This window comes from Halichoerus grypus, chromosome 5 (assembly GCF_964656455.1).
Source record: "Halichoerus grypus chromosome 5, mHalGry1.hap1.1, whole genome shotgun sequence".
Classification (NCBI taxonomy): domain Eukaryota; kingdom Metazoa; phylum Chordata; class Mammalia; order Carnivora; family Phocidae; genus Halichoerus; species Halichoerus grypus.
Genome location: NC_135716.1, coordinates 49,143,200 through 49,158,972, shown reverse-complemented (window position 1 = coordinate 49,158,972; position 15,773 = coordinate 49,143,200). Strand labels below are relative to the sequence as shown.

The 15,773-nt window shown below is 35.5% G+C and overlaps 1 protein-coding gene across 17 annotated transcripts in view; it reads left to right on the top strand.

Moving 5' to 3' along the window:
* Positions 1-15,773, top strand: part of RALYL (RALY RNA binding protein like) — a 677,252-nt gene that overhangs the window by 504,563 nt on the left and 156,916 nt on the right. The window contains exon 1 of one of the 17 annotated variants that reach the window (XM_078072268.1): positions 5,511-5,515. The exons of 15 other annotated variants lie outside the window; for them this stretch is intronic. The gene's annotated coding sequence lies outside the window, so the exon portion shown is untranslated. Of the gene's footprint in view, positions 1-5,510; positions 5,516-15,773 lie in introns of those variants that run through there. One more of the 17 variants, XM_078072269.1, reaches the window with a different exon arrangement.

Genomic DNA, 15,773 nt, shown 5'->3' with positions numbered 1-15,773 from the left:
TAAACTGTGATAACTAAAACTAGATTTTTTTTTTAATCTTCCTATCACTTTACCTAGCTCTGTATCCAATTCCTGGTAGGATCTCAGTGAGCATTTAATGAATGAATTCATTAATATTTTTCAGTCTTTGGTTTTAGTTTTTTATCTTATATTTTTATTATATCTTTAAATTTACATTTAGTAACATAGATAAATTAAAACATATATTTACCTTTCTAATAAAATTGCACCTGATGGAGTCATAATATTCTTGGCAGTTTCTAAAAATGTCCATGGCTACAAAGGTTTAAACCTGAGCTCCTCTTTATGGTTGGTAACCTAATGACTATTCCAAATTCATAATTTAAAAATTTTACATTGTCTATCACTCAATAACAATATAAAAGTTAGGCTTTGTGTTTGAATTAAAAATAATTCATCATCATTTATTCACCCCTAAGAATGTTAAGCACATTTGTTAAAGATTTCAGTTAGCCATCTATTTATCTGTGTTAGAGGAAAAATGTCCAAGGCCCTTGACCTACTACTCCAATTTTTGGCAAACTTAAAAAGTTCCATCTTTAGCATTCATTTAGAATTCATCTCCTCGATCTCTTTTGGTCCAAAGCCACAGGCTTTGATTGAGGACTTCCAAAGCAACTTATCTTGGCCTCTCCTCTGTTACTTGACAAATCATTCTAAAACTGAACCAAAGGAGGGTGGGGGGGAATCCTCCTCCATATTTTATCAATGTAATAACCAAAATTCTCAGTCATTCCTTTGGACCTTATTTCATCATTTCCCCCCATACTATGCACATTATGTTGTTTAAGATTTTATAGGCAAGTTCTCATTTCACTGGAATTTGTCCTTGGAACTTCACCAAATAACTATCAAATCAATAGTCCAGAATTAAATGCAGAGTAGAAGTACTCTGTATATTTTACAATGCTTAATTAATCTTCCCCAATGGAACACTTTAATGCTATTTTCATAATGGGAATAGTATTATGAGCTCTAAGAATATTTCATTTTGCAATCACCTATTAATTATGAAGCATAGCTTTATTCATTATTTTTTTCCTTCATATGCAATCAACCTGCTCTTTATCATGGTCTGAATTTCATGGCCGATAAGGTGGTTTATATATACTTTAATTGTATCTATTTAATGAGTATTCTATAAGTTTCCCACTGCCTAAACCAGTACTATTTGTTAATCATCTGAGTACCAATGTTATCAAGTGTGTTCTGTCAAAAATGTCATTTTCATCTTTTGGGAAGTTGCTTAAGCACAGTTTTTTTTTTTTCTTTCTAGCTATAATATAATTGCAAAAGTCATTAAATAATATAGGAAGATACATTGTCATGACAAAAGACCAACCAAGAATGAATATAGGCCACACTTGTTTCTTTTCCCATTACAGTAGAAATTTGATTTGCGATAATGGTAGTTAATTAGTTTGGACAATGAATCCAATCAATCTAGTCAGTTTACCAAGAAGAAAAGATAGTATTAAACAAGAACTCTGATAAGATTGGAATGGACTCTAAAATAGATTAATTAGTTCGATGCATGCTTTAATCAAAGCAGTGTTGTCATGTCCTTTAGTGGAGAATACATCTGTTCACACATAAAAGAATGAAGTTTCTTTAAAAAACTTAATTTCCAGTTCTTTTAATAAGAGTAATTTTTACATTCACCATGTTCTAGTTGAGTGTGAACATTATGTAGTATATGTCTATGAGTCTTTCAATTTAGAAATATGAGTTACTATGAGAGATAATAAAACTGCCAAAACCCAGATACGTGAAGCTCGTAATGAATGATACAGATTCCTATATATTCTGCTCATAAACATTAGAAATGATGAAAAGCTTAATCTAGTTGTAAACAACCTGCATAAATATATTTTATGGTTTTTCTCCTGGATGCATATAGAAGTAGCAAACACAGTTAATAATATTGAGCAATCTTAGTTTGAAATCATCAGTTTCCTTTCAATTTAAAATGAGGATTGTGAAAATAATTATGCTTTACAACAAGTAGGCTTATATTTTCATTGGATATAAGACAATAAAATACTATCTCTTTACAAAATTTGAACACAACTAAAGTAATTTTTTTTTTTAAAGATTTTATTTATTTATTTGAGAGAGAGAGAATGAGAGAGAGCACATGAGAGTGGGGAGGGTCAGAGGGAGAAGCAGACTCCCTGCCGAGCAGGGAGCCCGATGCGGGACTCGATCCTGGGACTCCAGGATCATGACCTGAGCCGAAGGCAGTCGCTTAACCAACTGAGCCACCCAGGCGCCCCACAACTAAAGTAATTTTTATTGTAAGAGTAAATCCAGATACATAAAATAGTATTAAAACTTGAATATATAAAATCAAGAAATCCTTAAATAACCATTATTTTGAATAACTGCATACTTAGATAAACTTGCTCACTGATACCATAATTGATCCAGATTCCGCTTATATAACTTTTCTTTTTGGAAGAGTTGTCCTATGTAATGTCTTTCTTATAGTTAATGGTTGAAAGGTAAGGCAAAGTCTAAAACAGATGTTTTCATTACTACTTAACAGTGTATGATTTTTTGTGGACTATATGACTAAAAGGATAATCACTAACCTAATATGATTTAAACTCTAGACTTTCAAAAGAGAGAAATAAAACAGCACTCTGCTATTTCTAACAGCAATGTTTATAAAACAAAAATTGGCTTCAATCCACATTTGAAAACAAAATATGCAATACCATATAAAATATCCAAAATACATACATATGATGCAGAAAGAATCTGTTTTCTTGCCTGTGGTATAAGAGAGCCAATTTCTAAGAATTTGCTCAATTTTTCATGTTCTTCTCAGATTTATCAAGTCTTTTTCATGGATCCTGCCCAAGTTACTCTCATCTTTTAAGTGATAAGCATTGGATTCATTCATATACTTAGCAAACGTTTACTCAGTGAGAAGTGTACTCTGTTAGGCCTTGTAGGGGTTGTAAGTATACATGAGGTGGTCTTTATTCTCAGGAAGTTTACACAAACACAACACAGAGTAGTGAGCAAAATCTCCTTAAAGTAAGATGATTTCTGCATTGGTATTTAAACCTTGAAAGACAGAAAGACTGTGGGTAATTCAAAATAGGGAGGAAGGTAGAGAATGAAACAGAGAAGGAGACATGAAAGATAGTACAAGTGTTTTGAGAATGAAGAGGGGTTACATTTATTTCCCAAGTTAGAATTCCTCTTGAATGGCTCTGCTGGGAAGAAGGTCATAAGATGTAAATATAAACGGATGTCAGATGGGAAGATTTTCAATTGTATGCTTCGAAGTGTGACATTCCATTCTATGATGGTAACGATACCAACTATTGAGTATGTCCTACGATGAATGAGGCACAATTCTAAGCGTTTGAAAGCATTATCTTAGCTGATCTTCACAACAAGCCTGTAGAGACTTAGTATCTCCATCTTATAGAAGAAGACATCAAGCCTTAGAGACATGCAAGAAGTTCCCTTCAAATTGGTGAGTGCCTGAACCAAAATGAATAAATAAATAAACAAAACACAACTCTTTCTGACTCCAATGGCCTAACTCCACCATCTTTCCATTCCCCACACCATCAGTGAGGAGCTGTGAGAGGTTCTGAGCAGGGCCATGGGACATTATGAACAATAGCAGTTAAGGAACATTCATCTGACAGGGATGTGTCACATGATTTGGAGATGGCAAGACTAGAAGCAATGACACAGTTCATGTTGATAGAGGAATAAAATAATAAAGGCCAAGAGTGGTTGGTTGTAATGAGAAGGGAAATGAAAGGGTTAATATAAAGGAGGGAATGAAAAACTCATATTGAGATGAATGAATGAGGGTATTAATGAATAAGAAGAAGAGGGAGGAGAAGGAGGAGAAGGGTGCTAATGATGGTGGGTGGGTGGGTGGAGGAAGAAGATGAGAAAATAGAGATGGTATAGGAGGAGCAGGTGCAGAAGAAACAGGGGCAGAAGAAGGAGCAAGAGCATTTATTGGTAGAAAAATCCCATTTGGCAAAAAGTAAGCAAGTAAGCCATGTGGAATATTTGATTTACTTTTTATGACAACGCTATGTGTTAGATATTATTGTCATCTCTAATTTGTAGGGGGGAAAGGAAGGCTTGGAAAGCGTGGCTTGCCTGTGGCCACAGAGCCTGTAGGATATGAAGTTGAGACCTGCACCCACAGAGGTGGATGGCAAAGCTCATGCCCACTTGGCCTTCCCAGTAACTGTGGTGAGCAGAGTTGGATCATTAATCCTCTTTTAAAGATAAGGCTCTGACAAATATTTTACCTGCGAGCAAAGAGTAAGGTCTTCTGCTTTAAAAATCTTTATTTTGGAGTACGGGGAAGCAGCATACATACTGATTATGCAAACGGTATATGCGGTAATCCTCCTGAAACCTCTTTCTCCTTTATCCACCACGTTTAATCTACCACCAGACCTCATTGATTTTATCTCTTAAATTGTTCTATAACCCATCCACTTCTGTCCACCTTCACAGCGACCTACCTACTGCAAGCATTAAATATCTCATATCTGGGCTACTGAAATAGCCGTCCAAAAAGTGCCTCCCACATTCGTTCTTTCCAGGATACAGTTTGCTTTTTAATATTCTAGCCAGGGTGGTATTTGTAAAATGTAAATCTAGTCCTCACATTCAACTACCAAAAAAGTAATAAAATAGTAATATAAAACACTTTCAATGGCTTTCTGTTGCCCTTAGAAAAAGAGCAAAGTCCTTCAATGACCTAGAAGGTATTTTATAGGCAAGCATGCCCACCTCTGACCATCAGCCTATTTTCCATGTAGCTCTTGTACCCCAGACACAATGATGCCATTTCCTCCCATCCTTCAGTAAACTGGGACTTCATTCACCTTGCTCCCTTTCACAGAATGCTCTTAAATTCTCAACCACCCAGGCCATCCTTTCCTTGTTTAACACATATTTCTTATCCTTCAGACCTCAGGTCAAATATAACTTCCTCAGGAGTTGTCCTTGATGCTCAGAATAGAGAAGACTTCCCTTGTATAGGCTTTCATAGATCCCTCTGCTTTTCTTATGTAACCTTCACCTCTGTTGGTAAATGTGTATTCACAAGTGTGTTTTTGTTGAGTATCTGTCCCTCCTGTTTGTCTAGAAGTGCCATGAGAATGGAATCACATGTTTTGTTCACTGTTTCATCCCTAAAGCCTGCACCCAAGATGAAGTAGGTGTCCAGTAAATATTTGCTGAATGAACCATGAATGATTAATAACCCTGTCTGTATTTAAATACTAGCCTTTCCATTTACTAAATGGGTAACTTTCTTAAACTACACAAGCTTTTCTTTCCCCATCAGAGAAAATAAAGGATAGTTATAATCTAATGAGTGAAATTATTCATGTAAAGCCCTTAACTTATAGAAAGTACACACACACACACACACACACACACACACACACACACACAACAACAACAACCATTATAGTACAAAAACATCAGAGATCCCAAAGAACAAAACAAACATTTGCTGAGGGGGAAAATGTCTTTTAGTATAAATAAATTAAAATAAAATACATTTTAATGTTTCAGTAATGCCTAAAAGTGATGTGACATGTATAATTTACTTGACAAGACTAATTTTATAATCCTGATTTTTAAATGCTTATTTTGAAAAATTGATTTGCTTTTTGTCCTAGTCCTTTTGGGGCCCAGAATCAGATATTAGCTTTGAGGAAAGTCAGAAAAACCAGTAAAAATGGAAACAGTGACCCACCACAGTATTAAGTTATCTTTTTGGTATGCTGATGCTTCCTGCTATCAGGCAAAAGGGAATGATGAACATTCAAATGAATCACTAGCTTATGGCTCAGGAAGCAAAGATAGGGCAACAAACCTAGTGTCATACTCAGGTTTCATCCTGTCATCTGTTATCTAAACTTTATTTTTTAAAGAATTTCTTTTTTTTAGTAATCTCTATACCCAGTGTGGGGCTCAAAATTACAACCCCAAGGTCAAGAGTCACGTGCTCTACTGGCTGAGCCAGCCAGGTGCCCCATCATCTGTCATCTATTTGTTTCAGATCCCTAGCATATATTTTCTCATTCATCTATACAACACAAACATTTCTTAATGTTACCAAATTAAGAAATTAAACTAACAGTATAAGAGGGTTCCCCTTTCTCCACATCCTCACTAACACCTGTTGTCTCTTAAACTGTTGGTGGAATGCAAACTGGTGCAGCCACTCTGGAAAACAGTATGGAGCTTCCTCAAAAAGTTAAAAATAGAACTACCCTATGATCCAGCAATTGCACTACTAGGTATTTACCCAAAGGATACAAAAATACTGATTTGAAGGGACCTATGTACCCCAATGTTTATAGCAGCAATGTCCACGATGGCCAAACTATGGAAAGAGCCCAAATGTCCACTGACTGATAAATGGATAAAAATGTGGTATATATATACAATGGGATGCTACTCAGCCATCAAAAAGAATGAAATCTTGCCATTTGCAATGATGTGGGTGGAGCTAGTGAGTATTATGCTAAGAGAAATAAGTCAGTCAGACAAAGACAAATATATGATTTCACTCATATGTGGAATTTAAGAAACAAAACAGATGAATGTAGGGGAAAGGAAAAAAAAAAGAGGCAAACATAGTTAACAGACTCTTAACTATAGAGAACAAAGAGAGTTGCTGGAGGGGAAGTGGGTGTGGGGGATGGGCTCAATGGTGATAGGCATTAAGGAGAGCAGTTGTGATGAGTACTTAGTGTTGCATCACTAAATTCTACACCTGAAACTAATATTATGCTGTATGTTAACTAACTGGAATTTAAGTAAAACCTTGAAAAAGAAAAAAAAGAAATTAAATTAGCCTAAAACTATAGGATTCCTTTTCCATTCCAACACTCCGTGGTTTTATCCCTGATCTATCTACCTCATCAAGTAGAGTTTATCGGCATAGTACTTTATATGAGGACATATAATAAAAAGTACACAATATTAGTGTTAGTACTGGAAACAGATGAAGTTAATCCTAAAGATGGAGAAAGTGAGAAAATAATACTGTGTTCTTTATTTTATTTTATTTCATTTTATTTTTTATTTTTTTTTAAAGATTTTATTTATTCATTTATTTGAGAGAGTGAGAGAGAGAGAGCACATGAGAGGGGGGAAGGTCAGAGGGAGAAGCAGACTCCCCGCCGAGCAGGGAGCCCGATGCGGGACTCGATCCTGGGACTCCAGGATCATGACCTGAGCCGATGGCAGTCGCTTAACCAACTGAGCCACCCAGGCGCCCTGTGTTATTTATTTTAAAAAGAGCTAAATTTTAGTCTGAGCTTCAAAGTGCTGGTCTTGGAATCAAGTGGGCCAAAGTTAGAATCCGTCCCTGTCCCCACAAGCCTGTTTGCTCTTCTATGTATTAGAAATCATAGCAGGATTTACATTATATGGTTATTTTGTTAAATGGGATAATACCTGTAAAATCTTTACTTAGCCCTGTGCACGGGCCCCAGTGAGCACTTGATAGAATGGTAGTCAGCATTGAAACCACTGACCCATCACAATCAGCCAAGTCCAGAGATGTGAATGATTTGCCTGTGCAGAAGGCGTCACCCACCTCTGGATTAAATGTTCAAAGGAGACTAACAAAAATATTTAAAAGGCAGAATGAGTACTTGCTATTAATGTAAAATAAATGTGAGTTTTGACCTACATACAAAGTACTTTTTTGTTGTTGGGAAATATACACAATCATTTTATTTGGAGATATTGTTACAAATAAATCTTACTGTTTGTTTACGAACTGCATGATTTATGCACACAGATTGTAACATACAAATTCTGCATAGTCTATATGAATCAGCAAGTGGGCAGACAGATTTATCTCTGCTTATCCTTGAATAGCTTTCATTGTTAATTCCATTTTCTATTCCTATTGTGCATATCACCACTTAATTTTAATCTCTGACAAACTAATTTACTAAATGGAATAGGTTTTAGAGTAAAAAAATAGAAATCTTTATTCATCTTTTAAAATATTAAAATTGGCTAAAACAATGAATTTGGTTATAGTTTCTGTATTTATTAGTTTTACCTTAAAAGAATATTTATGCCACAGATGAATTTGTTTTTCATTTTTAAAGTATAGCCTTATAAAAATTTGTCATTTACTATTTCTTTATTGTTAAAATTGCATAGGAAAACAGAGTTATATTTTGGGCATTATGGATAGAAATATCCAGCTGCAAGAGCAAAAAGGTTTATGTCATTCAATATGTATGTATAAATAGAATTTTAGAAACAATATATTTCGTCCTAGAATGCCAAAACACATTCTATTGTTTTGTTATTTTATTCCTGTCAGTCACTGAAGACATGTTGATTATTCTTATAAGAATTGTCTCTTCTAAGTCCCTGTATCTTGGCTGTTCTAACTGAAAATAACACTACCCGTGAAATAGGGAAAAATGATGCATGAAGAATTCATTATGTGAATGCTGATGGTAGATAAATGTGAAAACATGGTTACTGTGGGAAGTATTACAGTAAAGTAATTACGGTAAGTTATACCAAGGTATCTAGGAAGAAAAATGGAAAGAACTAAAAATAAATTAATTAATTTCAAATTAAACACATGGGTTTGGAGAAGACTAATATAAAAATGCCGTTGTAAATTATGACCTACAAGACAATATGATATACAAATATTATGTATCTATATCACATATATTATATGTATATCTATAGACATGAAAAGTATGTAAGAATGGCTTAGGCACCTGAAACATCAGATCTGTGAAGTGTCTCATCGTGTTTCATATTGTCTACCATATATGACTGTTATTAGGTAAACATTTCCATTTCCATTGAACTATAATTCCTCCAAGCAGCATGCTTAGAGGTCTATCCTCAGGTAATTCACAATTGAATTCAGTTGTGGGTTCTGAATTATATATCCTCAAAGAAAATATATGACCATTTCTAATTGTCTTTGAACTTTTTTTTAAAATTTAGAATCACTGAAAAACTATTATTGTTATTACTAGCAGTTACACTTAACTTTTTGTTGCAGTAAACTTAAAGGTAAATAAATGTTTAATTTCATCTTAACTCATAAGGTATGTTAACAAATCTAAATAGTTATTGACATTATATTGAGCTTTATGAACATTGCTCAATATTAGCCCATATACCATTAATAATCAAACTTTTAAGGGAAATATTTTATGACCTTTTTTCCCTTTAACCCGAATAATGTACATCTAGCAGATTTCCCTATAGAATTATAGGTTATTTCAAACTTTTACATAAAATATACATAGACTCATGCCACTGGAAGGCGCACATATCAAGTAAAGAACATGTCCATATGAAATGTGTGTGTATGATTCTAAGATAATTAGACTAATTTTCAGATCTACTTTATACAAATCAATGATATATTTTCATTAAAAACATATTGATTGCTTACTCTATGTCAGACATTGTGCTGGGTGTTGATACGTGGTCAAATTAGATACGATTCCTTCTCTTGATGAACTTGCAGCCAAATAAAATATTCAGGTAAGTATAACGATGATTGTACTGAGTGTCATAGTGCTTATAAAAGAAGAGTTAGAAAAGGTGTCTAGTGAAGGAAGATGCCTAGCTTAGTTTTCTGTATTATATTTTAGGTATGCATAATGTCCCTCTGGAAATAGAAGCCCTCAAAAGCTAAGTGAAAGATTTTGAAATATCTATATTCATCCATGGGAAGTTAGTTTTGAAACTTGTAGAGTCACTTACTCTCTGGACAAAAGACTAAATATTGAGGGTTATTGTTAAAGGTCAGGAGAAGAAAGGAGGAGCAGAGTTCTCTCTCACTGGTTGCACAACAAAAGCAAGAGTATAATTTATTCTAAAAAGAAAGTCTGTAATTTAAAGCGTATGTTTTCAGGTTTCATTTATATCCCCAAAACACATCAATACATTTATGAACTTGCATTATAACTCCAGAGGTTAAAAAAATGAATCACAAAAATTGAATTGTATAGTGTGTAAGGTTGACGGCTCTGCACACGTGGCTGAGAAGTTTCTGTGTTATTCTGGCACAAGCTTTCAGTAATTGAAAGCTATCCTAGTCTTACCTAGGTGGTTCAGTGATGACAAGTACCTGGAAATGCATAGGTAATGAAAGGATTATGTTCCTAATGTAACTGAAGTGCCAGATGACACCTATTTGGGCTACTATTATAATTATACACTAATATAGTATGTCTTCTGAGGCCTGAAGAGTCTCACAAGAAAAATAAAGGAAGGAAGAAGGGAGAGAAAAAAGAAAGGAGGGAGGGTGGGTTTTTTTTTTTCTTTTCATTAGGGGGCCATCAGAAAAGGAGTTATGGTTTATCAAGTCATAGTCCCCAAAATGGACTTGGGGGAATGGCTATTTTTAAAGGGATCTGACTCCCCTGTCATGAACTGCTCTAGTACCATCCCCTGGAGGAGACTCAGAAAAGACCTAGGAAAGAAAGGACATCATGTCCTGTGTGGTGGGTGAAAAGGTCGTTGGTGACAGCACTGTTAGCCCCTCTGGGGCACCGCTCGTTGGAGCCTCCTCCAGGGGTCGTTGCCCCGAATGTCTCTGTAACAACAAAAGAAAATGTCACTTTGAAAAGAAAGAGAATTTGCGCCATACAGCATACAGCCCCTCCCATAGCCCTGCATTATCAGAAGAAAATGTTTAGTGTAACAAGGTTTAATTTTTACAGTCTTCCACACTGCGTATTCTTTTAGTTGCTAGCAGACTAAAAATGTGAGCCAATATTATCCAAGGTTTGGAAATTAGACTGGCCTATTATTTCATATATATATATATATAATATATATATATATATATATATTTTTTTTTTTTTTTGGTTCTTTTTCCCTTGAGCCTGAAGGTGGATGGAGAACGGAATGGGGGAGGGGCCAAAGATGAAGTAAGATAAAGAAGAGGTGAAAAGATGCAAACTAGAATTTAATGGTCATGTAAGGATTACTTTTTTAAAGAGCTCAAACGTGCTCGATAACCTTGACCATTACACATTTAGATAGAGAAATACTGACAAGGCTCTGAACAGGTGGTAGTCTACAGCCTTATGAATTTCATGGATAAATATCCAGTACAACATCAAATACCCTCATAGACAATTGGTTAGCATTTTTATATATAATAGCAAAAGCTTCTGCTAACAAAAGGAGTCAGTGTTCAAATAACACAGTACTTTAAAAAAATTTTGAGACATTTCAAACTATCATTAAATTGTATTTTTTCTGGAGAAATGTCCTTAGCATACGGTGTAACTTACACACAAGAGGTACATGATCAATAAATGAAAAAATTGCTAATGTCATAGTATAGTCCAGTTAGTTAATTGAAACAAAAATATTTGTTGTTTTTTTTTAAAGGTTAATCGTAAGAAGTTAACTATATGCATAAAAGAAGGAAGAGCAATGCATCCATGTAATTGATTACCCCCTTTTTTAGGTTCTTTCAGCCTTCTGCCTTCAGTCACTTGTGTCATAACTGTGGCTCCAGGGAGTGAGAAAGATCTAGAGAAAATTGAGAGAGGTAGACACCAATTCCTACAGGTCAATGATTTTGATGTGCACCAAGCATTAAAAGCAAGGAAATGCAGGTATAATGGAACATCCCCCAAGGGAAAATAATATCTTTCCTAGGATAATCCATTACACATTGGTCCTGGAGAAGTGTTACAGAGAATCAGTCTGTCCTTCAGCAGTCGATTAAGTTATCCATCAGGCTGACTTGTGCACATATAGTTTAAATCAGGAAAGAACAGATAGTTGTCCTAAATTCTCTGTGCTCCTAAGGGGAAAAATAATTGAAAGCAGAAGTTGATGCTACTTATTGACCAAGTGAGATCATTGAATAACATTAAGCTTGGCATTATTCAATTTATCCATCCCTTTTTTGGTGCCTGATGGAGTTCTTTCTTTTCTGCTATTTCCCGGCAATCCTAAGAAAATAAATTACAGTCACAATATCTACTAGTTTTAAAACTGCATTCAATTATTTTTGTAGCACTTTGATAGCTGTAACACTTGCTAACTTCAGACAAATTGACTGCAGGATTAATGTAATCATTTCTATAGAAAGTATTTCAAAGCTTTAAAATGACAGCATTCTAAAATAGGATAGTGATTCCTTGACAAAGGATGAAGCTAAATGGGGAAGATTTTTACTCTGTATTCTTTCTTCTGCTTCCAAGGTCACTTTGCATTTGAGTTTTCCTCCATTTCAAACAGAATTTGACCACAATGAGTATCGGAATATAAAAGATACTATCAAAGAAAATGCCACCGTAGCATTCTTGCTGATTGTCTTCCCCTGTCAAGCTACTCAAGTGCTTCTAGAGCAAATGCTATCAATTTATGCTCAATATTTGAGGATATATTGGTCTACGAAAAGGGTTCAGACATCTTAGTCACCAACTTTATTCAGAGCTGGAGAGTTACTAAATAGAACTAAGTGCTAGAGAAGCTGGAACTACTTCATCCAAACAAACAAACAAAGAGCCTGAGGGGTGACTGAATAGCTTAAAGCTTATTAAGACAACCAAGAACATCTGGTCACACTTATCCTAAGTGCTGCAATGAAAAAGACCAAGACGTAGAATGTCTAGAAATAAATATGTACTTGTTTAGTCAACATCAAAGGAAATTAAAGAGAAGAGTACTATTCAGTCCTAAAAAAGGAAAGAAATTCTGACACATGCTATTAGATGGATGAGCCTTAAAGACATAAGCTAAGTAAAATAAGCTAGTCACAAATGGATAAATACTGTATTATTCCACAATTATTCTACTATACAATTATTATTGTATTATGAGGTACCTGGTATGGTAGAAACAAAAGTAGGATGGTCCTCTGACAACCACCATCCTACTTTTGTTTCTACCATACCAGGTACCTCATGTCAGAGGACGGTCCAAGGGCGAATGGGGAGTTACCTTGTAATGGATATGGAGTTTCAGTTTGGAAAGATGAAGAAGTTTTGGAAATGGATGGTGGTGATTATTGTACATCAGTGTGAATGTACTTAATACCAATATCCATAATTCTTAGCTCAAAGCTCCTGAAAACTCCTCTGACCTCAAAGATTCTGGCCTCCATTCTGGCCATGGAGGTAGTCTGAATCCCACTGTGTGATGGATTCCCAGATACAAACCAAGTGTTCCTTGTTTTGCCTAAAAATGCTGCTGGATTGAGCCAGACATTTCCTGCCATTGCTTCTCTCTCTTTAGGTCCCATTCAAGCAAAGCAGGAAGCCATACTTTATTTTTTTTATGTTTTTAAAGATTTTATTTATTTATTTATTTATCTGACAGAGAGAAAGACAGCGAGAGAGGGAACACAAGCAGGGGGAGTGGGAGAGGGAGAAGCAGGCTTCCCGCTGAGCAGGGAGCACGATGCAGGGCTCGATCCCAGGACCCTGAGATCATGACCTGAGCCGAAGGCAGACGCTTAATGACTGAGCCAGTCAGGCGCCCCACGAAGCCATACTTTAAAGAGACAAATTTGAACTTATCCTAGTATACCCAAGGCACCCACTGCCTGATCTTTGTGGGGGAAGAAACTAGATTCCATTTAACTGTACAACCGTCTCATTAAAAACACAGCTCAGCGTGTATATCAGCCAAGTATTATTTGTGACCCACACTTTGAAAATCGCCAATCTACACTATTCACAAAAAGATCAAGGTTATTCAGGGTTTTTTAAAGGAGGGTCAATAACTCTGGTTTACAATTGCTTTTTATTTTGCGATACTGGTTGCAGTGAATCATTTCATTTGGAGAAGCAGAGATCTAGGATTGGTATCAGGATGGCACTCCTGATTTAGATCTTTTCAAAATCTGAGAGATGATGAATGATAGATGACGATATTAAAATCTTAAGGTACAGTCAGATCTGCTATGCGGTTTGTTTTCAACTGTGAATCTGTTCCAAAGTAATGGATATACTAAGGAATAATTTAAGCATCGTGCAAATTTTCTGTTTGTCTATATGTAAGTTCATCTCGGAAAAATAGGTAAGTGTAGAAAGCACCCAACTGAAGCTAGCCAAGTAGGAGCATGCACACACACGCCAAACACATGCACCCGTCAAACATCTACCAACCACCTCAGTTCATCAGTCACCTTAGTCCCTCCATATCTGATGTACAACCTTCCCTATGACTTCAGATCCTACTCCTCCCACCACTTCACACTAACTCGCAAGCTGCAGCTTTTCCAAGGACCACTTCCACAAGCAAATGTCAGGTCTTTTTTCAAAATAAAGTGCCATGTTTATTGTAATGCTTATGGATTTCTTAATGGTTCAGCATATGCAACACTGTGCTATCATATTTATTAGGACCCTTTTTTCTTTAATGTATCACTGATGAAGTTTTGGAATGCTGTGCAACAACCTGAATTTTCCCAGAAACCCTGGAGTTTTTATTGTGTTTTGTGGCACAGTACAGTGGTTTCTAAGAACATACGTATGTTACAAGAGAAGTGATTGCATTATATAAGTTATTATGTAAGTCAGTCTCAGGATTCACTGTCTGCTCCTAAGTAATGCAAAGAAAATGGAGCTTCTTTATTTTTCTGCAACTAGCCAATTTTCTTCATGAGGATCCTACTTGCTAGGTGGCACATAGGATTTTATTCTCATGAGACATCTCTTATTTATGCAAATAATACCTTTCTGGGACCTCTCTTTCCAGAATCCCAAGCAGAAAGGAGGCAAAAATGCTGTTATTTTGTCTTCTCCTTCGACCCAGTTATTGGACTTCTGATGTACATATCTCACTGCCTACCTCCTACTTCTATCCCTGTCTTCTTCCCATACTCCATGGGGCTAAAAGCATATGATTTCCATGTCTGTATTTTTTGGTTTGGACTTCTTATACATGTTATTCCTCTTCCAGGAGCAAGTAGCCTCATAGTTCAGCAGATTAGCGAAAGCAGTAGCCACTGGAGGCTATGGGAGAACCTAGGATTGAGCCTGCAAGGTGCCTCTCAATATTTACTAAAAAAGAGTAAAGGCATAGAGAAAATTCTTTTCTCTCTCAATGAAGCCTGGCTTTCAAGATTATTTTCTAGCTGCAGTCTCAAAAATCCTACTCTATATATCAAAATTTAAAAGTTTACTCTTTTTCTCCTTGCATTCCTGCAAAAACAACTTGAATCCTCTCCAAAGGCAATATAGACACCTCTCACAGGATGGGGGAAGTCACTGAAATAACAACAACAATAATACTAATACAGTTTTTTTTTTTTCAACAAATGTTAGTTCTATCAAAAGTATATGACTTATTTGAGTTGGCATAGGTACAGGATTTTATGTCAGGGAGAAAAAATATGAATATTAAAAAATATAGAGAACTGAAATTTTCATGAAGCTTTGAGCATATTGAGAAAAATCTTACCTTTCTCAGTCTCAGATTCAAATCAGACAATTTTGCAAAGACTAATTTTTCACTTCAGAAAGGGCATAGCAGTTTCTTCATCATATTATAACCCAAGCATGGTATTTTGTGAAAAGAAAATAAGGGGAACAGTCATGGTCCATAAAGAGGAATTTTGTGGCCTTTTTATTTTATTGGACTATACCACCAAATACAACTCTTGAAAGGCATTCTTTCTTATAGTTTGTAGGTGGAAAAATAAATTTTATTTATTCCCTGATAGGAAATTGCATAAAAATGGTCTAGTGTTCCCT